Source organism: Manis pentadactyla, chromosome 6 (genome assembly GCF_030020395.1).
Source record: "Manis pentadactyla isolate mManPen7 chromosome 6, mManPen7.hap1, whole genome shotgun sequence".
NCBI lineage: Eukaryota > Metazoa > Chordata > Mammalia > Pholidota > Manidae > Manis > Manis pentadactyla.
The window spans coordinates 44,928,310-44,952,673 of NC_080024.1; the positions used below are offsets into that span (position 1 = coordinate 44,928,310).

Here is a 24,364-nt window from a genome sequence, read left to right on the forward strand (position 1 = left end):
TATCAAGATTTTATTGCTGTTGCTATTGTATGTTATTAGATTGGTCGGAAGAGGGGGAACAAGTAATTGTAAAGCAAGATTTCTGGAAGGGTGGCCTGTGGGTAAAATTGTAACATTTCCAAAATATCTCACCTGGCTTTAGTATATCTGCATATCAATAGGCGTTCAGAGGTGGAAAGAAGTATGGCTTTAGTGCATTTGCATCTTTCCTTACAGGTGGAGAGAAGTTCATCTCCATATCAATGGGTAATTACCTGGGCAAGGACGGCTTACCTGTACCTGAGAGGTGAGGGGGAGGGCCGGTTTTGCTGCTGCTGGAGCAGGAGAGAGAGATGGGCCAGACTGCAGTTTTGTAAGCAATAAATGGGTTTTAAACTTTATTTCCCCCTTTGACTGATTTTGGTTTTTAGAGGTATTTTGCCCCAGGATTTCCTCTCCCCGGACTTACACTCCCAATATGATGTTATTTGGAGATGGGGCCTTTGGGACATAACAGGTTAAGATGAGTTCAGGAGGGTGGGCTGCTCATGATGGGATTAGCACCCTTCAAAGAAAAGACACCAGAAAGAAATGGTGCTTTTATACTAGGTTTGAAAAAGAGTTACAAGTCGTAGAAAGAGATGATAGAGCAAAGGGGCTAAGTATACTGAACTGCGGGAAAGTTAGCAAAATTCTCCAGATTCCTCTCTGCATTTCCTTTGTCTTCAGATATACAGATATTCCTTTTTCTCGGGATAAAGAGAGTACTTCTCACATGAGGATTCTATGACTTGCCTCAGGGGAAGGTCAAAAGGTCCTTCCTTTACATGCCATTTCTAAAAACTTTTTCAGCTTGAAACACTGAATATGTCAAGGAGTTATATTTTGACATAGCATATCCTGAACTCTGTCATATCCTTGTTATCATTTCTCTCTTGTTCAAAAACCATTTTTGATCTAGACTCATGGGTATAAGAAAATAGGTTAAAGAAAGAGTGCAGGTGCCATGAAGATGCTAATAGAGACAATGTAAGGAGGTGGAGGAGGCTATTTCCACTTTACCTGGTTATCTTAGCACAAGTGGGAGCTGGAATTTGAATTATCTGGATACTTATCCTCTTCCTTATTTTATATCTGTTGTAAGCCAAGTTATATTTCTACTAAAATTTCCAAAATAGATAAGCAGAGTCCCCTTTTAATTGTTTCCACACCAAGAGGCATTTATTTGCATTCAAAAACCCACAAGAATGTGGTTCACTTTTAAACCAGGAAGAGATCATCAAAGGGCTCTCCTACTCAGTTAGGGCAAAGGGATGCCCCAGACAATCCCTAAACACCAGCTTTTAAAGGAACAATAGGCCTCTGAGAATCTCAGCACTTTGTATTCTTTGCCTCTCTTGCTTAGCTTTGAATAAAGGTCATGATCTCATAAAGGAAACATCTCAAGCATGTTCACTGCATTTTTATGCAAAAAAACTAATATGCACATCTCAATCACAGTAATGTAAGTCTCCTACTTTGGTGTCTCCATCAGTCACCTACTCTTCTGATGTCTCTTTTACTTTGCCTTGCTACTCAAGTTACTGGCTACTCTGTGCCTCTCCAACCCAACCTCCTCGTTTCTTCATCCACACTGATACAATTCTAATACAATAGTCTTGCTCTTCCTTGACCAATGACCAGCTGTCACACTGCTTTCCTGCAGGTTTTCAACATGTGTAACATTACACTTCCAGTTTCACCAATTGCTCTTCTCATCTGCTCTGCCTATACAACCTTCAGCTTTCTGTTTCTCACACCCACTCATTCCCAACTAACTTGCCATTGTGACACTTGCCTATTCCCAGAGCCTGTTAGAATATTCTTCGTTTTGCTAGCTTCCCCCTCCTTCCTAAACCACTGGTAAACCATTTCTGCTAAGGGCAGCTTTAATACTCAAAAATATATTTCACTCCTGTTTTGTCAATTCACAGCTTTGAGTAATTCCTACCACCTTTACAGCAAGAGCACAAAGACTCAAATATATCTCCATACTTTGATATAGCACACTATAAAAACCAATAAGCATAATGCTAAATAATAATAAAAAAACTAACTCAAGAACATGGTGGTAGAAAATAAACTGCTAATGGTTCTAGTGAACTGGAATTTCCTAAATTTACTTCTTACTTATAAGTTTCTTATATGTTTGCATTTTCTATACCTCTATAAATGGATATGCCCTTCACAGTTTTAATTTTATTCCTATCAGCTTTGTCTTTTATATTTAAACAGTTATGTTAGTTTCATCATGACATTAAGCTTTAAATTATTCAGACAAGGCACTGAGATTCCGTCAATGTTTCTTAAAGTATACTTTATGCTTCCCATACACTAAAGACAGCAAATAACCAGTGGTATAATTTTATGAATTGATTAGATTATGATATTCAAATTATTTTATATTTACTGGGTAATATATTTCTGAGATATACATAGAATCTATTCATCTAAGAATAAATTTAATTAAGATTAATCTATTTACTGTATCAAAAACATAAAATTTGGTGACTTAAGTAATATATTTTTTAGACTATGAGCACTAATCATATCCAAAGTTTATAAAATCCAAGTAGTGTATAAATTTTTTTAATGATCTAAATTATTCCTTCTAAAATGTTTACTTCAAATTAAGAAACCACTTAATAACTGTTCTAATTAGGATACTTTCTCTTTTAAGTATCTGAAAGTGTTAGTTCAAAGTTGCTTGAAAAATAAGGAACTTCATTATCTAACACAACAGTAAATCCAGAAATACAGTAGTTTGACTCAAGGACCCAACAGTGCCATCAAGGTTCTTTACATTATTTCTGTCATCATTAATGCATTTGTTTTGCTCTCAAGCTGGAGCTCCTCATGGACAAAATGTGACCCCCTGCAGTAATTTCACGCATCTATTCCAGAGAGGCCCAGTATCAAGAGTTGACATATGCTTTCTGATCCAATGTCCCCTTCCAAGTGTAAAGTTTTTACTACTCCACCTCGCCCTAGTCCTGTTGCCTCATATAAGGGTCATTTCATATGACTTGAACAAGGAACAAGTACCCTCTCAATAACTAACTGCTGACAAAGGAAGCAGAAACACCATGGTTATTAGCTTAGCCTATTCCAAATTTTATTTTTATTAGGAATGAATTGCCTTCATGCCTGAGACATGTGAGGAAGAGTGGACATCTGAATAATACCAGAGTTCAGTGCACAAAGAGGAATAAGGAACTTATCTGAGTGACCAGCCAATAGCATCAGCCAAATAACAAGGAAGGTGATGTGACATTTAGAAGGTAAAATATACTTCTTATGAATCAATGTACAAATCATGGAAAGGAGAATTAACTTCAAGTCGAGAATCACACCTGGCTGACATTATTCCGTGTCACTCAGAGGGAACCTGAAGAGCCTACAAAGGAGGGAAGCAAAGAAGTGTCAACGGTACCTGATGCTTACCATTAGAGAAGTCACAAAGTGGAGCCAGAATCAAGAAGCAGACTGAAAGAGTTATCTCTCACTGTGATCTTGAAGTTACTATCAGTTTTCAAGTTCAAAACTATTACCTTGCACCTGCTAGGCAGGAAAATAGGTATGAGCAGGATGGAAGAGAATAAGGCCCTAAAGCCCACTAGAAGGGACTAAAAATGTTAACCAGTTAAAACTAGAGGGCCAGAAAAAAACTCAAGAGTTAATGAGTTAGTCCATTAAAACTCAGAAGGCCAGAAGCAACTTGGCCTGGAGTATTTGAATATTCCCCAGATAAAAAGTATCTGAGCACAGCCCATGTCTTCATTGTGTCAATTAGAACATGCACACTCAACTCAACTCTTTGTGATTCCAATAACACTTTTTAAAGATAATTCATCCAGTTAAAGTTCTTAAACTTCTGTATGCAATTACTAATGACTAAGGTCAACAACATGAAGACAGAAAGGAGAAACACCTCCACATTTCCAAAACTCTCAAGTTGCTCTGTTAAACCATTTATGTAGTTGTCCTTGCCTTTACCATTTGATCTGTCTTGAACTGCCCCTCCTTCATTGTCTGTAACTCACTTTGAGCCTTTGCCAGGGAATCATCTCCATACTTTCTTTCCAGACACTGCTTCCCCTCATGATGATGAATAACCCCTAAACTCCTAATCCTTCAACAGATTCTCTCCATTACTGCACATAATTATATGGAAATACCAAGTTCTATGTGTTACCTAAGTTAATTTGAGACAGGTCTTTGTGACCTACTACTAAAAAGGACACTACCAAAAAAAAAAGTGGTGTTCAATAAATACTAATTAAACTGAATGGATCATATCAGAAACACTTTGTCAACTCATAATTTAAAAATAGCTACATTTTTCCAGACAGAGAAAGGGGGGAGGTTTTTCTAATTTTTAAAAAAATTTAAAAGAAAATCACTATCACCTCAAATAAGGAAGTCTCAAAGAAAGAGTTATTGTATCATCTCAAAACATTGTTCTTTAAAGCCTCATCTGCACTGCTTTAGGAAATTTCATTTTTCCAAATAAATCGTAAATTTCCTAATGTACTAATTAAGGAATTAAGCCAAAAATAATGCAGATGTCATAAATGTAGTAGTATTTCTTCCTTTAAAAAGGCCTAAAGACAATGTTAGCTATATGATCATTCTTACCTGTTTGTTATTAAGAATTTGAGTTTTCTCCTATATATCCAGAGTCACAATGATGCATCAAAACAGAAATAATATTTCTCCAAAATTTTTAAACAATACCTACTTTTACTACAGACTTTTGCCGTTTCACTTAGTATTTATATAATTTCAAATGCAATTCATTTGCTCAAATGTGACTCCTTAACAATTCTCTCAAACAGTATTTTGCTAGACTATACTGCAAAGCAGCATCCTCTTAGTAATTATACTTAATTACTGTATGTAGCACAGAGATAACTCCCTTTGAAATTAATTCACTAATACAATTGTTCTTAACAATAAGCAAAACTTTCTGTATTTATGCATACTACCAGCAGTGATCAGCATTTCTGTTAGAGGGCTTATTATAACTATGATTATAATAGTGTACATCCTTAAGGAGGTAGTAGGAAATTTCCAATATCAGACAGAATTCTGTATTTACCATGTAGTTCCTCAAAGGCAGACAAAAATTAGGCTGCAAAGAGTAACATTTACATTGACCTTTAAAAACACTTTACAAAGTACTCTACTGTCTACAAATAAAACTCTGATCAGTACTTACCAACATAAGTTTTAACTCAACCAAGTGTAAGCCTGGGTAAATTAACCAATTTGTGGTTAAAAGTTTACTTTAAAACACAGCACTCTCTTGATGTTTGAAAATAACTGTGAGAGAAACTGAGAGGCTAAAATCAAGTTCATTCTCTCACATCAACTTTTATTTAACTCAGATTTGGAGATTTTCTACCATGGCACAAGATAGTTCTATTGGCTTTTAGCTAAAATGCAGTTTAAAATCCATATTGCCTCATTTAAATAGAAACCAAGTGAGGAGAGCTCAGTTAGCATTTGATGAAATATCACATAACTATTTGAAAACATCATGCAGCCAAATCCTTAATGATTTAGTTAGTAGGTTTTTTATGCTCTATAATTTCTTTCACCAAACCTCTCCACTAGCTGTGTTTCAGTCATTTAAATAAGTATCATCATGTCTACAAGAGTGTGGACCCATGGACATACAGTGGAGAAAGAAAAGCCTCCTCAGCAATTGGTATTGGCAAAACTGGACAGCTATATGTAAGAGAATGAAACTGAATTACTGTCTAACTCTATACACAAAAGTAAATTATAAATGGATCAAAGACCTGAATATAATTATGAAACCATAAAACTCTTAGAAGAAAACATAGGCAAAAATCTCTTGAATATAAGCATGAGCAACTTTTTCATGAACACACCTCCTTGGGCAAGGGAAACAAAAGCAAAAATGAAAGTGGGACTACATCAAACTAAAAAGCTTCTGCACAGCAAAGGACACCATCAGTAGAACAAAACAGAATCCTACAGTATGGGAGGATATATTCGTAAATGACATATCCAATAAGGAGTTAACATCCAAAATATATACAGAACTCACATGCCTCAACACCCAAAAAACAAATAACCCAATTAAAAAATGGGCAGAGAAAAAAGATGGCAGCAGAAGAGGAGAGACAGAGGCTTCCTCCTAAAATTGGATACAATTAGACAATATAGTTGGCGCAATTACTCCTGGGAGAGCAACAGGAAAAAGGATGGCGTCAGACTGCACACACCTGGAGAAAAGAGCAGACCTCACCAAACGGGGTAACATACCAGAGCTGTGGCTCCGCGGGACCTGAGCCCTTCCCCCACCCCAGCTCACTGGCAGGAGGAAGAGAAACAGAGCAGGGAGGGAGTGGAAGTCTGGGACTGCTGAATACCTAGCTCCGGAGATCTGCTCTGGGAGCACAAACCTACATTTCATGGTGCTTTCATGAGACTCGCATGACTTCCGGGTTGGAAAGTTAATACAGGCACAGTTCCTGGGGAGACTGGGATTCTGGCCACTTGTAGCACGGATCCATATCTGGCTGCTCTGGGACAAAAACTTATACCTGTGTGACCGGCCCACTGGCTCAGGCAGTGGAGATGGGCACAGCAACCTGGAGGTGGGGAACAGCTCTTTCCTCCCCCCAGGCATGAGTACCGCTTCCCTGCGACCTCTGACATTGCTTCCGGGGCTGAGCAGCTCCAAAATGGAGCTTCTGGACACTAGAGGGCGCCATATACAAACATGAAATGCCAAAGGAACCTTGTCCAGAGTAAAATTATTAATACAACTCCTGAGAAAGATTTAAATGATATGGACCTCGTGGCTCTTCCTGAAAGGGAGTTCAAAATAAAAATCATCAACATTATAATGGAGGTACGGAAAGACATCCAAGAATTCAGGAATGAAATCAGGTCGGAGATCTAATCATTGAAGAGCAGGATGGAGGGTATTAAAAGCAGGTTGGATACGGTGGAGGAGAAAATAAATGAAATAGAAACTAGAGAAGAGGAATACAAAGAAGCTGAGGCACAGAGAGAAAAAAGGTTCTCTAAGAATGAAAGAATATTGAGAGAACTGTGTGACCAATCCAAGTGGAACAATATTCGCATTATAGGGATACCAGAAGAAGAAGAGAGAGAGAAAGGGATAGAAAGTGTCTTTGAGGAGGTAGTTGCTGAAAACTTCCCCAATCTGGGGAAGGACATAGTCTGTCAGGCCATGGAGATCCACAGATGCCCCAACACAAGGGACCCAAGGAAGACAACACCAAGACACATAGAAATTAAAATGGGAAAGATCAAGGATAAGGACAGACTGTTAAAAGCAGCCAGAGGCAGAAATAAGATCACATATAAAGGAAAGCCCATCAGACTAACATCAGACTTCTCAGCAGAAACCTTACAGGTCAGAAGGGAATGGCATGATGTATTTAATGCAATGAAGCAGAAGGGCCTGGAACCAAGATTACTTTATCTGGCAATATTATCATTAAAATTTGAAGGAAGGATTGAACAATTTCCAGATAAGCAAAAGCTGAGAGAATTTACCTCCCACAAACAATCTCTACAGTCTATTTTGGAGGGATTGCTATAGATGGAAGTGTTCCTAAGATTGAATAAATGTCACCAGAGGTAATAAAACCACAGTAAAGAAAGTACAACAGTTAATTATGAATTAAATGCAAAATTAAATTAACTATCCCCAAAGTCAATCAATGGACAGACAAAAAGTACAGAATTTGATACCTAACATATTAAGAATGAACGAGGAAGAAAAAGGAGAAATTTAAAAGAACATTTAGATTGTGTTTGTAACAGCATACTAAGTGACTTAAGTTAGACTCTTAGATAATAAGGAAAGTAACCTGGAACCTTTGGTAAACACGAATGTAAAGCCTGAAATGGCAATAAGTACATACCTATCGATAATCACCATAAATGTAAATGGACTGAATGCACCAATCAAAAGACATAGAGTCACGGAATGGATAAAAAACAAGACCCATCTATATGCTGCTTACAAGAGACTCACCTCAAACCCAAAGACATGCACAGACTAAAAGTCAAGGGAAGGAAAAAGATACTTCATGAAAACAAAATGCAGAAAAAAGGAGGTGTTGCAGTACTAGTATCAGACAAAATAGACTTCAAAACAAAGAAAGTAACAAGAGATAAAGAAGGACATTACATAATGATAAAGGGCTCAGTCCAACAAGAGGATATAACCATTATAAATATATATGCACCCAACACAGGAGCACCAGCATATGTGAAACAAACACTACCAGAACTAAAGGAGGAAATAGAATGCAATACATTCATTTTAGGAGACTTCAACACACCATTCACTCCAAAGGACAGATCCACCAGACAGAAAATAAGTAAGGACACAGAGGCACTGAACAACACACTAGAAAAGATGGACCTAATAGACATCTATACAACTCTACACTGAAAAGCAACAGGATACACATTCTTCTCAAGTGCACAAAGAACATTCTCCAGAATACACCACATACTAGGCCACAAAAAGAGCCTTAGTAAATTCAAAAAGATTGAATTCTACCAACAAACTTTTCAGACCACAAAGGTATAAAACTAGAAATAAATTGTACAAAGAAAGCAAAAAGGCTCACAAACACATGGAGGCTTAACAACACTCTCCTAAATAGTCAATGGATCAACGACCAAATTAAAATGGAGGTCCAGCAATATATGGAAATAAATGACAACAACAACACAAAGCCCGAGCTTCTATGAGATACAGTGAAAGCAGTCTTAAGAGGAAAGTATATAGAAATCTAGGCATATTTAAAGAAGGAAGAACAAACCCAAATGAATAGTCTAACATCACAATTATCAAAATTGGAAAAAGAAAAACAAATGAGGCCTAAAGTCAGCAGAAGGAGGGACATAATAAAGATCAGGGAAGAAATAAACAAAATTGAGAAGAAAAAAACAATAGAAAAAAAATCAATGAAACCAAGAGCTGGTTCTTTGAGAAAATAAACAAAATAGATAAGCCTCTACCCAGACTTATTAAGAGAAAAAGAGAATCAACACACATCAACAGAATCAGAAACGAGAAAGGAAAAATCACATTGGACCCCACAGAAATACAAAGAATTATTAGAGAATGCTATGAAAACCTATATGCTAAGAAGCTGGAAAACCTAGAAGAAATGGACAACTTCCTAGAAAAATATAACCTTCCAAGACTGACCAAGGAAGGAACAGAAAATCTAAACAAACCAATTACCAGCAAGGAAATTGAAGTGGTAATCAAAAAACTACCCAAGAAAAAAAACCCCAGGCCAGAAGGATTTACCTCAGAATTCTTTCAGACATACAGAGAAGATGTAATATCCATTCTCCTTATCATTTTCAAAAAAATAGAAGAGGAGGGAATACTCCCAAACTCATTCTATGAAGCCAACATCACCCTAATACCAAAACCAGGCAAAGACTCCATGAAAAAAGAAAATTACAGACCAACATCCCTGATGAACGTAGATGCAAAAATAATCAACAAAATATTAGCAAACCGAATTCAAAAATACATCAAAACCATCATACACCATGACCAAGTGGGATTCATCCCAGGGATGCAAGGATGGTACAACATCTGAAAATCCGTCAACATCTTCCACCACATAAACAAAAAGAAGGACCAAAACCACACGATGATCTCCATAGATGCTGAAAAAGCATTCGACAAAATTCAACATCCATTCATGATAAAATCTCTCAACAAAATGGGTATAGAGGGCAAGTACCTCAACATAATAAAGGCCATATATGATAAACCCACAGCCAACATCATACTGAACAGTGAAAAGCTGAAAGCTTTTCCTCTGAGATCGGGAACAAAATAGGGATGCCCACTCTCCCCACTATTATTCAACATAGTACATTAACCCAAACATATATGGTCAATTACTATATGATAAAGGAGTCATGAACATACAATGGGGAAATGACAGTCTCTTCAACAGGTGGTGCTGGCAAAACTGGACAGCTACATGTAAGAGAATGAAACTGGATCACTGTCTAAGCCCATACACAAAAGTAAATTCGAAATGGATCGAAGACCTGAATGTAAGTCGTGAAACCATAAAACTTTTAGTAAAAAACATAGGCAAAAATCTCTTGGAAATAAACACAAGCGACTTCTTCATGAAAAATATCTCCTCGCGCAAGGGAAACAAAAGCAAAAATGAACAAGTAGGACTATATTAAGCTGAAAAGCTTCTGTACAGCAAAGGACAGCATCAGTAAAACAAAAAGGTACCCTACAGTATGGGAGAATATATTCATAAATGACAGATCCGATAAAGGGTTGACATCCAAAATATATAAAGAGCTCACACACCTCAACAAACAAAAAGCAAATAATCCAATTAAAAAATGGGCAGAAGAGCTGAACAGACAGTTCTCCAAAGAAGAAATTCACATGGCCAAGACACACATGAAAAGATGCTCCACATCGCTTGTCATCAGAGAAATGCAAATTAAAACCACAATGAGATATCCACTCAAACCAGTAAGGATCGCCACCATCCAAAAGACAAATAACAACAAATGTTGGTGAGGTAGCGGAGAAAGGGGAACCGTCCTACACTGCTGGTGGGAATGCAAATTAGTTCAACCATTGCAGAAAGCAGTATGGAGGTTCCTCAAAAAGCTCAAAATAGAAATACCATTCGACCCAGGAATTCCACTTCTAGGAATTTACCCTAAGAATGCAGCAGCCCAGTTTGAAAAAAACAGATGCACCCCTATGTTTATCGCAGCATTATTTACAATAGCCAAGAAATGGAAGCAACCTAAGTGTCCATCAACAGATGAATGGATAAAGATGTGGTACATATACACAATGGAATATTACTCAGCTATAAGAAAAAAACAAATCCTACCATTTACAACATGGATGGAGCTAGAGGGTATTATGCTCAGTGAAATAAGCCAGGTGGAGAAAGACAAGTACCAAATGATTTCACTCATATGTGGAGTATAAGAACAAAGAAAAACTGAAGGAACAAAACAGCAGCAGAATCACAGAACCCAAGAATGGACTAACGGTTACCAAAAGGAAAGGGACTGGGGAGGACGGGTGGGAAGGGAGGGATAAGGGCAGGGAAAAGCAAAGGGGGCCTTACAGTGAGCATGTGTAACGTGGAGGTGGGCTTAGGGAGGGATGTGCAACACAGAGAAGACAAGTAGTGAGTCTACAGCATCTTTCTATGCTGATGGACAGTGACTGTAATGGGGTTTGTTGGGCGGGATTTGGTGAAGCGGGGAGTCTAGTAACTATAATGTTCTTCATGTAATTGTAGATTAATGATAATAAAATGGATAAAAAGAAAAATGGGCGGAGAACCTGAACAAACATTTCTTCAAAGAAAAAATTCAGATGGCTAATAGGCACATGAAAAGATGCTCCACATTGCTAATCATCAGGGAAATTCAAATTGAAACCACAATGAGATATCACCTCACATCAGTTGGAAGGCCAACATCTAAAGACAGACAACAACAAATGCTGGCGAGGATGCAGAGAAAGGGGAACCCTCCTACACTTCTGGTGGGAATGTAAATTAATTCAACCATTGTGGAAAGCAATATGGAAATTCATCAAACAACTAAAAATAGAAATACCATTTTCCCTAGGAATTCCACTGTTAGGAATTTACCGTAAGAAAACAAGATCACAGATTTAAACAGACATATGCACCCCTATGTTTATCGCAGCACTATTTACAATAGCCAAGAAATAGAAGCAACCTAAGTGTCCATCAGTAGATGAATGGATAAAGAAGATGTGGTACATATACACAATGGAATAATATTCAGCCATAATAAGAAAACAAATCCTACCATTTGCAACAACATGGATGGAGCTAGAGGGTATTATGCTCAGTGAAATAAGCCAGGTTGTGAAAAACAAGTACCAAATGATTTCACTCATCTGTGGAGTATAACAACAAAGCAAAAACTGAAGGAACAAAACAGCAGCAGACTCACAGAACCCAAGAATGGACTAGTGGGTACCAAAGGGAAAGGGGTTAGGGAGGGTGGGTGGATAGGCAGGGATGAGGGGATTAAGAGGTATTATGATTAGCGCACATAATATAGGTGGGCATGGGGAAGGACATGTAGGGACTCTATAGCATCTTACTATGCTGATGGACAGTAACTGTAATTGGATATGTGGTGCGAACTTGATAGGGAGGAATGTAGTAACCACAATGTTGCTCATGTGAAACCTGAGCATAAGATTGTATATCAGTGATACCTTAATAAAAATTTTTAAAAAAGAGTGTGTACCAAAGACTGAGCCCAAATCCTTCAATCTGCTCTCTGCTGGTAGCTCTGGCCAAGTCTAGTCAATTTCCTGAAATTCTTAGAGAGCTTGAGGCTGAAGTTTCAGCAAACAGTCAAGTATAACATTTGATAATCCTAATGAAATTCTAAAGCATCTTAAAGAAAAGCTATGCAACAGCAGGAATACACTACATTTACAAACAATTCTCACCTCCCACTACTATATAAACTTACCACTTTCCAAGTCGTGAATTTATCTTCTTACAAGAATTAAAGTAACTACTACACATTGCCTGTGTTCTACTTAAGAAAAGTAGTAAGACCTCCATGATTGTATCACCATCACAGCCGTTAACCAAGAATGTGGATAGAAGATCTTTCCCACTATTTTTCTATACCTTTACATGTATAAACAAAGGTCTGAAAACTCCTTGAGAATCTGGGAAAAAAAATGTCAAGGATCTCTAGCAACAGTTATCTGGAAAAGATTTTAAACAGGGTTAAAATTTGCTCAGAAATATCAATTAATTGAAATTATTTTTCCTTATGAAAAATATGCCTGGCACAAATAAAGATCAAAGAATATATGTCATAATTATGTATATGTGTACATAGATATACATATAAACAGAGGAAGAGAGAGAGAGAGTGAGTGGGGCATTCATTCCCTAAAGACTAGGAAGTTTCTAAGGTATGTTCTGAACACCCTTTTCAGAAGGATTGTGATTAAGACAATATGCAGGTATGATTAGATAATGTTAATAGCAAAAAACAAACACGAAATAAAGGTAACTATTACTATCTAGATATGCTCTCATAGATGCACCCTAGAAAATATACATAGTACTATTCAAAACTTTTCTAAAAAAAGTCATACTAATTATTGCAATCAAATTGTTAAAAAAATTAGCACATTTATTCATATTATGTGAGCAGTCTTCCCCACAACTATCCCTCGCATACACAGTATGAAAGGTGAAACTAAATCCAAGACTACCATAACTGTATCATTTCAATTTAAACAGAAAATTGGCATTTTTCTCCTACACAATATTTGAGTCAGTTAAGTCTTCCACTGAGAAATAATCATGCACTGTATCATTAGAATAGCTGAAAATATCTTCTTAGCATAAAACAAACAATACAACCAGCAAATAACAGAGCCTAAAAACAGAATAAACACTGTTTTCTAAGCCTAACTCTGGAACAATGACTGTTAGCCATTATCTTTAAAAATAAAGGCCCGGTTTCAATATTATATCTCCAGAGCATGGAAGCAAAGTGATTTCTCTGCTCTAAGTTTATATGATTTTTCCTCTTGCACTATAAATATACTTAAGCTCCCATAGGAGTAAGTATAAGTTTCCTATCTCTAAGTGTGTTAAGGCAAACACTATTAGATTCACCAGGCTCTGATATGTTTAGGGACCAGGGCTCAGGGCAGCCACGCAGTTTCTTCTGAATTCAAACTACTTTTGAATTCATTTAAAAATGAATAGAATAAAATAACTTTATTTTGTCCTGTAGAGGTTTTAGAAAACAAATTGCAATTTTGCAGAATGAAACACAAATGCGCCGTTAAGTGAATTTTTTAAAGAAATGATCTAGAATGGAGATCAAGGTTTTAAAGATTTTAAAATCAAAAGCAAACTTGGATATTTTACATTAAAATTACCCTAATATATCCTTGAACATTCACTTGTTGATTATTCAAAAAAAAGTATCTATTGTATTAATATGACCATAAACTCAACTACTATTTCCCGTATACTCCTAGTGTTTATAGATTCACTCTTAACGATAAGGTAAAGTCTGAAAATAAAACATGACTACCAAGAGATTCAATATATATTTATACTTATGTTTGCTTTCTCTAATACACTGACCTGTTCACCTGAAAAATAGGTAAGTTAAACATCCACAAGTAAAATACAGTACACTGAGCATAAAAAGTAGGTAGTTAGATTGATATATCAAACTAAAAATTAAGTATTTCACAATTATCATGCATGGATGAACAATTAACAAGTTCATACAATACAAATAACAAGATAGACAATAAATTATATGTTGGTAGAATGTTTAAGAGGTAAAATGCACAAAATCACAGCACTGAGAAGTTCAGTGCTGGGATATGAATACAAGCCTGACGGTTCCTGGGACATAAAAAATAAGCAACAAATATTGGTTGAATCAGTTAACAAAACAGCTCCTAAATCTACTCTCTAAACTAAGGAAAATGTTGCAGCCATTAGGAAAAGAAAATTTGTTTGTACATCATAAATGTATTTTAGTCTCTCAAGTGTTATTTCCAAAAAGGAAGCCAAATTCTGCAAGTATATTTGGTAACTTTTCATAAAGGCAAAACTGGGCTGGACTTAAATAACCAGTCCTGAGTATAAATATAAACCAAAAGAAATAAATGAATTTGTTAACTGTTATTTTTGTTTCAGAGCATGTCTCAGTTTTAACAACAAAATCTCACCCAATATTCTCAAAGCTTAAAAGTTATGATTAAACTAACACTATGGTTAAAATGCAAAAGTAGTAATTTTTAGAAATTAAATATAGATATGTCACTATTACGTGTATATACTAGATATAAATATTACTTTTTACCCCTATAATCTCAATTGAATCATCTGAGTCAGAAACCCTATGACCTTTATTTCTAAAAACCTATTAACAAAATTTCATCTCTTTAATGCCCACTGTAAGCATGTAATTATGTAAAGTTTCCTTACTTTGCAAGTGGAAAAACTGAAATCATAGTCAGGGAAAACACTTTGTCACTGGTGATTCAGAGTCAATCTCAGAGAACAGGCGGATAGGCACAATCTCAGACTCACATTAGTGTTTTTTTAAAGATTCAACCCCCAAATCCACAACAGTAAACCAACCTCCCTGTAAAAAAAAAATTTGACAGATGAATCATAAACAATTCTAACACATAAAAAAAGGCTCTGAATTGCAGATAAGTCTCCGTGTTCCTGGCTCGTCTGGAACTTGAAAGCAGCAGGGCCTTGAGTATTAGGAAAATATGTGAAATACTGAGATTACTGCATCTTCTATTCCTTCAGGTGAAAGAGCAAGATCTGTTTATCTGGGTCACTTTTGACAAACACAAGGAAGACATGCTGGACACGTTTTCCACTTTAACTCCATGACCCAAATGCATTCCATTTGAGAATACCTAACTGAATTATTCAATTTAGGTGGAAAACCATCTGCGCAAAGCCCAAGTCTTCAGTTCTTACTGGCTATGAAAACAAAAAAGGTCAAGGTCAAGGGACTGAAGTTTCAGTAAGCCTAGTCCAAGCTGAGAGACAAACGCAACCAAGTGTGGGCATACTGCAACACACACAGCACCAGCTCCCCTGCAAGCAACACTGATTAAGGGCAGGTCAGACTAACGCCAGAGTACTTCTTTCACTCTCCTCTCTTAACATCCAACTGCACTTTATGCTTAGTTTATTTTTTTGCCAAGAAGACTGATCTTAGTCACCTAAAAATCCTCATTGAAGAAAAAAGCCCTTGTTTAAACCCAAATACAACGAACAGCTCCTTCCCAATTATCCCCTGCAACTTCCCCAGTTGCTTTCATGCCTGGCTACTGAGCTAGGTCTACTTTGGCTGCTGGCCAGGTTCCTCTGTTCTTTCCTTGTCAGTGGTAAAAACTTGGAAAACACTCCTGGACAGCTCAAGGAGACCTTTTAATTATGCAGTGGGGCAGCATGTTAGCCTGTCTGCTGTTTCCAGCAAGGGTTGCAGTCGGCAGCAACTGCCTTCTCCCCATTGGTGAATTTTCTAGCAAGGTTACATGTTTCTGTGGGGGAAGAAGGGAAAGACTGGCAGAAAAAGGGGGCGATTTGCAAATGTGAAAATTTTCCTATTCCTCTCAGTTTTTCTTACCTCCTAACATTCACTCTGTCTCATAACCACCCTTCTTTACCACCTTATTCCGTTGGGTACCACAGGCACAAAATCATTAGGACCAGGGTCTGCTACCAGCCCTAGAAATTAAAAGCAGAATTATTAACTACAACTATCTCCAAAAACTTTCATCTTCAGGTATTGATGCAACATTTTTTAAAACTGGTTTCCAAATAAATTTATTAAATGCTTCCTGATTGCATTACACTTTGTCAAACTTGCTGGCTGAATTACTGCACGTCATTTGTCTGATTGCAAGTGAAAGTAAGGCGAACCCAGCTGGGAAAACTGCTGGGACCCAAGAAGGAGTGTACCCTGACCATCGGCCTGCACTTACTAGCGTTCTGCCCAACGTACTAAGTGGACTTGCCAAGTGCAACACCAACTAAGTCTTCCTTACTCTACGCTGGCACGCTAGTTCCAGCTGTAGCGTCCAGCTTCCCGTTCAAGTCCCATTCAACATCGTAAACACATTCCAAGAAAACCAGCCTGCCCAGAGTTCGCTCCAGCACACAGCGAAGTCGCGCGGCGGCCCGAGTTGCACAGGGAGGAAGGAACAGAGCGCCTGCGTGCGTTCCGATCCGTGTGTGAGTCAGCCCTCGGGAAGGTGGACGCGGGCGCGCGAGCTCCGCACCGCAGTCTCATCACCCCGCCGCGCCGTGCGCCCCTAGAACGCAGCGCCCCCCAGAAGGGAACACTGGACTCACTCGGCCAAAGGGTGGCCATGTGGGCGCTTGCCCCCGAGTTTGGGCCTTCCCAACCCCCGCCTTTAAAGGCTTCTCCCAGCCACAGAGCTTCGCGCCTCCCCGCCCCCATGCCCACACGCTCTCCCGGGGCCAACAAAAGGGAGGTTACTATGGAAGAAGTTTCGCCCCTGGGTCGCCTCGCTGTGACCCGACGGTGACTTGCCTGCTCATTCCAGTCTGGTTTATGCACTCTCAGCTCTCAGCAGCACGGGTCCACGGGCGCCCCACTGCCACCCTCCCGCTCCTGCCCACCGGCCCCAGCCCCCAGCCCAAAGTTACCACAAAGAGCTTGAGGGGAGGCTCCTAGGGCTGGAAGCCCGCGGCGTCCCCGACCTCGTTAGGCTCCCGCGTCATCCCTCCTGCACTGCCACAGCAGTCGTCAACAGGTCTTAGCCTCCTCTCGGGCTGGACGGCTCTCTGTGCCTTTCACAGTCCTAATTTTTCAACCTGCTGGGCAGCGCGCAGCCCCGTGCCCTCCTTCCCCGGGGCCCACCGCCAGGGCTGACCGCCTGCCCACCAGTTTGAAAGAAGGATATCAGTTTAAAAGAGATTGCACGCTACCTGGCGGTAGGCGGGCTCGCAGCCAGCGAAAACCCCGAAGTCGTCTCTCTCCGTCCCTTACGGACCAATGCAGTCGGGTCAGGCTTCGGGCAAGGGTGTGGAGAGCTGCAGCGTCCTCGGAGCCGGGTGATCTGGGCTCCAGCACGGCCGGGGCGCCGTTTCCGTGGCCCAGAGGGAAAGTTTCTCTACGTCATCACGGTGCTGGACTCGGGACCCTCCGGCTCCGGTCGCCTCCCTCCTCGCGCTCTCTGCCCCCTCCCTCCTCTTTCTAACGGGCAGGAGCCAAAACTGGCGGCGGCGGCGGCGGCTGGGGCGCGAGGCTCGGGACTCCAGGTCGCTCCCGGCTAGGAACGCGGGGCTCCCCCTCTTGGCCAGAAGGAAACTCTCCTAGACTCCGGCAGGCAGCAGCTGGCAATCTCCTTGGACCAACTTGCAAGCGGGACGCCTGTATTCAAGCCCCGCGACTTTCTTCAGTCTCTGATGGTCGTTTTCTATGGGCCCACTGGACTATCCGGTACTGGCACTCAGAACCGAAGTGGGAGAGCAGGTGGTGAGAGAAACCGGGCTTTAGGAGAGGAAGCCTTACCTTAACTTACCCTGTCCTTAGTCAAGGACAGAGGCCAGACTCAATTTCTCCCATCCTCACCCTCAACCCCCACTGAGTTGTCTTTTGAACCTCCAACCTGAAGCACTAGATCAGGACTATTCGGCTTCCTTTCTCTCTATGTATTTCCTAACACAATTTTAAAACACCTCTGTGGCAAAATAAGAAAAAGAAGTGTCAAAAGTAGCACACACACGAAAAGAGTAGAACATGCCTTCCCTACAGCCTTTACCGAGAAAGTATTGACACAGTTGCTGTTATTCTGATGGCACCTCTACAGATTTGTTCCCTCTTTCTTTTTTAACTCAGTGTTAATCTCTGCACTTTATTATACCTTAAAAAAAAATGAAAACTGCCTCAACCACCAGACATGCTCATTTGCTCCACTCAGATGCTTATTTCAGAATTCAAATTTTCTGTATAGGGTTTGAGGGAAAACAACAAACCATTCTTACTGAGTAACCTTACTGACCTTACAAACCTCTGTGTGGGAAGAAGGCTAAGAAGTATCCTCATGTTAGACATTCTTAGAGGAGGAGAAAACCTTTCCTCCAGTTACTTGAGACTGTGCTCAGAATTTAGTTTACTAAATTTTAATTTGAATGCAAAAGGAGATGGATAAAGGAAAAGAAAACATTTTGCAAGGCTAGCAAATATAACGTGTACAGTGGAATCCAGGGCTTAGAATCAGACAAGCCAGATTCCTTCCCAGATTCCATACTTACTTATTCTGGGCCCTGAGACACTCAACACAATTACAGCTGCCAAAAGGAATTATAGAATGGGACTCAGATAGTCATGGTCACATTTACAAGAGTTCAACTGGAGTGGTGTCAGGCATAGAGAAGGTACTGAGAAAATATTTGGTTCTAATATCGCACTATATTTGACTGTAATTAGGAGAAGATGGCACTGGAAATTTCCCCCAAAGATCTTGTTAACTGTATCAATTTTCTTCTCCCTGGTGCTTTTTCCATTAAAAAAGATACAGCACCACAATTTTTGAAATGGAAACTAAGTTTAGGGATCACATAGCCCTTTCCAAACTCCCTTATTTAAAATACAAGGCAACTGAAGTCTAAGAATCTTAATTGACTTTCCCTGACTCTCATGGTTTGGAAGTGCTAAAGCTAGGACCAGAAATCAGACCTGTCATACTTGGGCCAGGGTTCTCTTTTCATTATGTCTTTTCACAACTGTCAAGCACACAGTAAAATAATCATATTGAAAACATCAATCTGAGGACAATGCTAATTGCTTTTTCTGTAAATAACCTTAAGCAATAATTCATTTAAACTATAAATAATAGTAAATAAACAATTAATTTTAAAACAACCCCTATAAAATAAAGTATACCATTTAAAAGATCACTTGGTATCAATGTGATTATAAAAAGAAATGGTAGCCCACTACTTAGGAATAAGGATGTTGACCAGACAACCATGCCATGCTTACTTTATATAATTATAAAGATGGATCTTTTTTTTTAACACAGTATTGTCAAATTCTGATGGAGAAATCTAGAATTCCAAGAATACATCAACAAATCACTAAGATCTACTGACCCTACACTGAGAAACACTAATCAGATTATGATACACTACAGCTCCCCTTGGACAAAGCACAGGGCATAAGAACAAATTAGGGTGCAGCATCAAACATCTCCTTCCTATGAATTAATGGGAAAAAATCTCATAACATGTATTTCTTATTTATTTGGCTTTGATAGCCTTAAAGAGAAGTCCTTCTGAACCCTTTCTCACCTATTCAACATTAAATGCCATTTAGACTTTTCCAGAACTTCCAGGTTCTCAAATATAAGACTATATGCTCCAAGTAGGGGTTTTCTACTACTCCATCCTCCCCCTTAATTACCCACTAAAATAATTTCTTGAAGACATTTCATAGCCTTCTCTTTAGAGGTCCATGCTCCCTTTCTCATGACATTTGGGAGTTACCAAAAAGAGAAAAAATATTTAACTACAAAATGCATCCAGCATGAATGGGAATGGGAATGCATAAAACCCCATAACTGTTTTTTCCAATTGTTGAATCCATGTGAAAGATTACTCATTTTTATATTTTCTTCCAATGTTTAAAGTCTCTAAACTTGCAATTGCTTTGTAATTTTTATAACCTGAATTTTGATATGAACTGCTTTATGAAATGGCTTAGAGGTATAAACATCTCTAGGATGTCAGAACCAAGTTTTTAAAAACATTAAAACCAAACAGAATATTTTAAAATCAGATCTATAACATGCCCCAGGAACTGAAGAAGGGAGATCCCAAGGACAAGGGTTTAAGAGGCTCTGGCAGGGCACCACCATTAGAATATACCTAATTCTACTAATCAAAAATACTCAGATTTCCATTTGAAAAGCCTTCATATTTGACATAGGCACATATGGACTCTGATAGAGATTCGGCAACTTTCCCATATTTTTTAACTTTATGGCTCAACCCAGCTTGAAATTTCTCTTACTTAAACTAAAAGAGTATTGACTAAGACAACTGCCTGTTAAGATATGTTGACAATAACAATTTTATTGTTGATATTACAAAAATACACAAAACCCACTGGTTGTTTAGCTCTATATTCCTAAAAGCCCATCATTTAAATTACTTGACAATGTTTTTTTAAAAAGGAAGTAAAAACCAAGACAATTCAAAATCTCAGCTGTGTGAACTGAAGAAGGGACTTGTTCCTTTTCATTATGTGCAGCAATAGGCCACATTTTATCCACTGTGTTCCTAATAGAAACTGAGTTCCAAAGTCAATGTGTTAGATTTAATTTCTACCTTCCATCATTTTATATCTTATGCTATTTTGGTCCTCCTGATTAAGAGCATGAAACATACTCTTTGCAAAAAAAATAACAATGAATAAGGCAATACAAAAAAGGAATAAATACTGCCTGTATTTCCACTACCAAGAGTACCCCTTGCCAACATTTGTTTTATACCCTCCAAGGATTGTTGAGCTCTCTGAGAGACTCTCCAGTAAATAACATCTCTTCTGTACACATAAGTTGGGAATAAGTTGAGAAATAAAACAAAAGTTTAAAATAGTGGCTAAAATATTTCTTGTATTATTGACAGAGACATGTTTGAGTTGGTCGATCTGAAAATAAGCAACCAAAACAGCAGCCTCCTTACGTGGTTCCTGGTCTCCCTACCTAGGAAGAGGTGGTGTCTTTGAAAAAGGAGTTTAATTCTGTTTCCTGAGATCCAGTCCCTAGAAAGAAATAAAGAGAGGCAGAGGGAAGAAGGAGAGAGAAAAGACAGATGTAGCAGAACTCTGCATGCCCAATAATTCTTCCCAAGTTTATTCTTAAATATAATTATCAAATATGTCACAAGATCTATCCAAGGACAAATGAGTACAGCTTGAGAAAAAACGTTTTATTGTGGAATTCAGGAGTAAAGAAAAGGCATTACCCAGTATCTACAACCATTTACATTTTTCTTTCCCTCTTTTTGGCAAGTAAGTATACTTTGTAACAATATAACACTGTATCAGGGCTTTTCCACTACTAGTGTTTACTAATAATTTTTTCTCCTGTTATAAACAAAGAAACTAGGGCCATCTGTACATGTATTTGCCTATTCCTTGCCAATTATTTCCTAAGAGTAAATATCTAGAAATGGATTCTGAAGGACAAAATACAGACTTTTTATTATTATTTTGAAAAAATTTCAAGTTACAAAGATGTCAAAGATAGAGTTACAAAGAATTATTTTCCTGAACCATTTGTGTGTAACTTCTTGTACCCCCATCCTCCCCTAATACTTTTGTGTGCTTCCTACGAACACAGCCCTCTCCATAAAGAAGGCAAACTATCAAAACTCAGGAAATTAAAACTAATACATCTCTACCATCTACATCTCAGGACCCATTCAAGTTTCTTCAAGTATCCCTATTATGTCTTTTGTAGAAATAGGATCCAGTTTGATGTCACATGTTACATATTGTTATATCTGTGACTCTCATCACTTGAGAATTGCACTATTTATTGCACGATGTCCTTTAATTTATTGTGTTAGATTCAGATAAAGAATCTTTGGCTGGTAAAACATGGAAGTATGATACTATCCTCTTCTTTTTTTAAAATTCTTTCAAGTTGTACCCAGTTTTGATTTGTCCCATAACAGATGATATTCACTTGATTAAGGTGCTGGTATCTGTCAGGCATTTCCTACATAATGTTATTTCTTTTCCTTTGGCAGAATTTTCTGAGGAGGTACTTTGAAACTGCTTCAATATTTTATTCTTCCTCACATTTTCAATCCATTCATTTATTCATTTATATTAATATAAACACATGGTTTCCTATTTTACTCAAATGGCTATAATCTCTTACTGTCATGATATATTTTGACAGTCCTTTGTCTCAGATCAGCCAGAGCGAGCCTTTTTAAGCAGACTCCTGTGTCCTTTTGCCATATCTCCATCATTCAGGAATACTTCCTCACTTGGGACAGAAAAGGTATTCAAGTCACATATTTTCCTATCCCTGAAATCAGCCATTTCTCCTAAGAAGCCAGTCCCTTTCACTGAAGGATGGTATTCACAATCTGAGCTCCAAGTGCTAAGTTATTGCTTAGTCTTTTGCTTCATTTGGGTCTTCTCAGTAGCCCAAGCCAGGAAATACATGCATATATTTATATCTTTCTCTCTCTCTCTTTAATCTTGAAAGTCATGAGTTCATACAAGCAGTTCCCTCCAATTTCATCCCAGTATCACTTTCCATATTTGTAACTTCCTCTCCACCAGTGAAAATCCTGCTTCCACTCCCATTATCCTTAATATTTAATGTGCCTTATTTTCCTTATTTAATCAGTGTCCTTGTCTATAACCCGTCTGCCATGGCTCTTACAGCCCTTCCCTGTGTAGCCAGGCCACTGCAGGAACGTCACCCTGTTCTGGGGCCAACAACTAAAGACAGAAAGCTTATTTTTATATTTAATGTATATAAATGCTGTTGTGTTAACTAATCTTGGTCATTACTGTTTTCTCCACTTTTAAGTTTTCAAATAATCTAAGTAAAAAAGTAGCTCAATTATTGTTTCAGTTCTTATTACTTTCATTTTAACAAATCTGAACATGTTTTCATACAATTAGTAGGCATTTACCTTTTCTTTTGTAAACTGGCTATTTATATACTTTGTCTATTTTTCTCTTCCCTATGGATTTGTGTATTTTTTTTCCTTACTAATTTTTTAAGAATTCGTTAATTAATGTATTAATCTCCAGCAAAAGAAAACACTATGGTATTTGTTTCTTTAAATTTATTTTTAAAAATAATTAGATTATTGTATTGGCTTTTTTTTCCTTTGGCCTATATGATTCCCTTAAATGTAGTTCTTCATAATTTCTGGGGCTTTCTTGTAATGTTTATAAGGACATTCCATCCAAACTAACCATCTATATTTTCTTCTAGTATTGTGAGGTTTTACTTTTTGCTTTTTTATTTCTAATCTAGTTTGGTATGAAATCTAAGATAAGGCTTTTTCCCTTTTATTTTTTTTTTCCAGGATAATTACCTAGGTGTCCAATACCATTTACTGAATGAGCCATTCTTTCCCCAGTGATTTTAGAAGTAATCATTGCCATATTTTAATTTAGATATAAAATAGGGTCTATTTGTGAAGAAGTTCTAGGTGTGGTCAAACAAAATGCAATTAGACCCCCGAAAAAGTGCAATGCAGACTGAAATTCAGCAAAGTCCCTATGTCAGTCAAGCCAGTGGAGCCCATGAGCCTGGAGAAATGGTCATCTTTTCTAACTACAGAATCATCCTCAGCTCCTAACCAATGACGTGCAGAGCTTCCTCAAAAGTGGGGGAGAAGTTTATCTAATTTACACAAAGGCACCATGTGGGCTAGCAATAACCAGTTCCCATTTATCTTTCAGTGTATTCCTACATTAAAACAGTATTAATTACCTCAGCCTATAATTGTTTAAAATATCTTTATTATTTCCCCTATAAAAGTTTCATCACTGTTTTCTCAAGTTTATTTTTCCAAATGAACTTTGGATTCATTCTGTTCAGTTTCCTTATCACATTTTTCTCTTTCCTACCTTTGACCCCAACACTCTTGCGTTGAATTGTTAAACTTAAATATCTATTTACTTGAATCACTTCATGATTCATGTTTTT

General features: G+C 38.0%; 1 protein-coding gene across 11 annotated transcripts in view; it reads right to left on the reverse strand.

The window, feature by feature from the left end:
• Positions 1-17,955, reverse strand: part of GULP1 (GULP PTB domain containing engulfment adaptor 1) — a 287,882-nt gene extending 269,927 nt beyond the window's left edge. For 6 of the 11 annotated variants that reach the window (XM_036881654.2, XM_057503785.1, XM_057503784.1 and 3 more), the window contains exon 1: positions 17,598-17,953. The gene's annotated coding sequence lies outside the window, so the exon portion shown is untranslated. Of the gene's footprint in view, positions 1-17,315; positions 17,565-17,597 lie in introns of those variants that run through there. The other 5 variants (XM_036881637.2, XM_036881595.2, XM_057503786.1 and 2 more) reach the window with 4 other exon arrangements.
• Between the last annotated feature and the right edge of the window lie 6,409 nt (positions 17,956-24,364).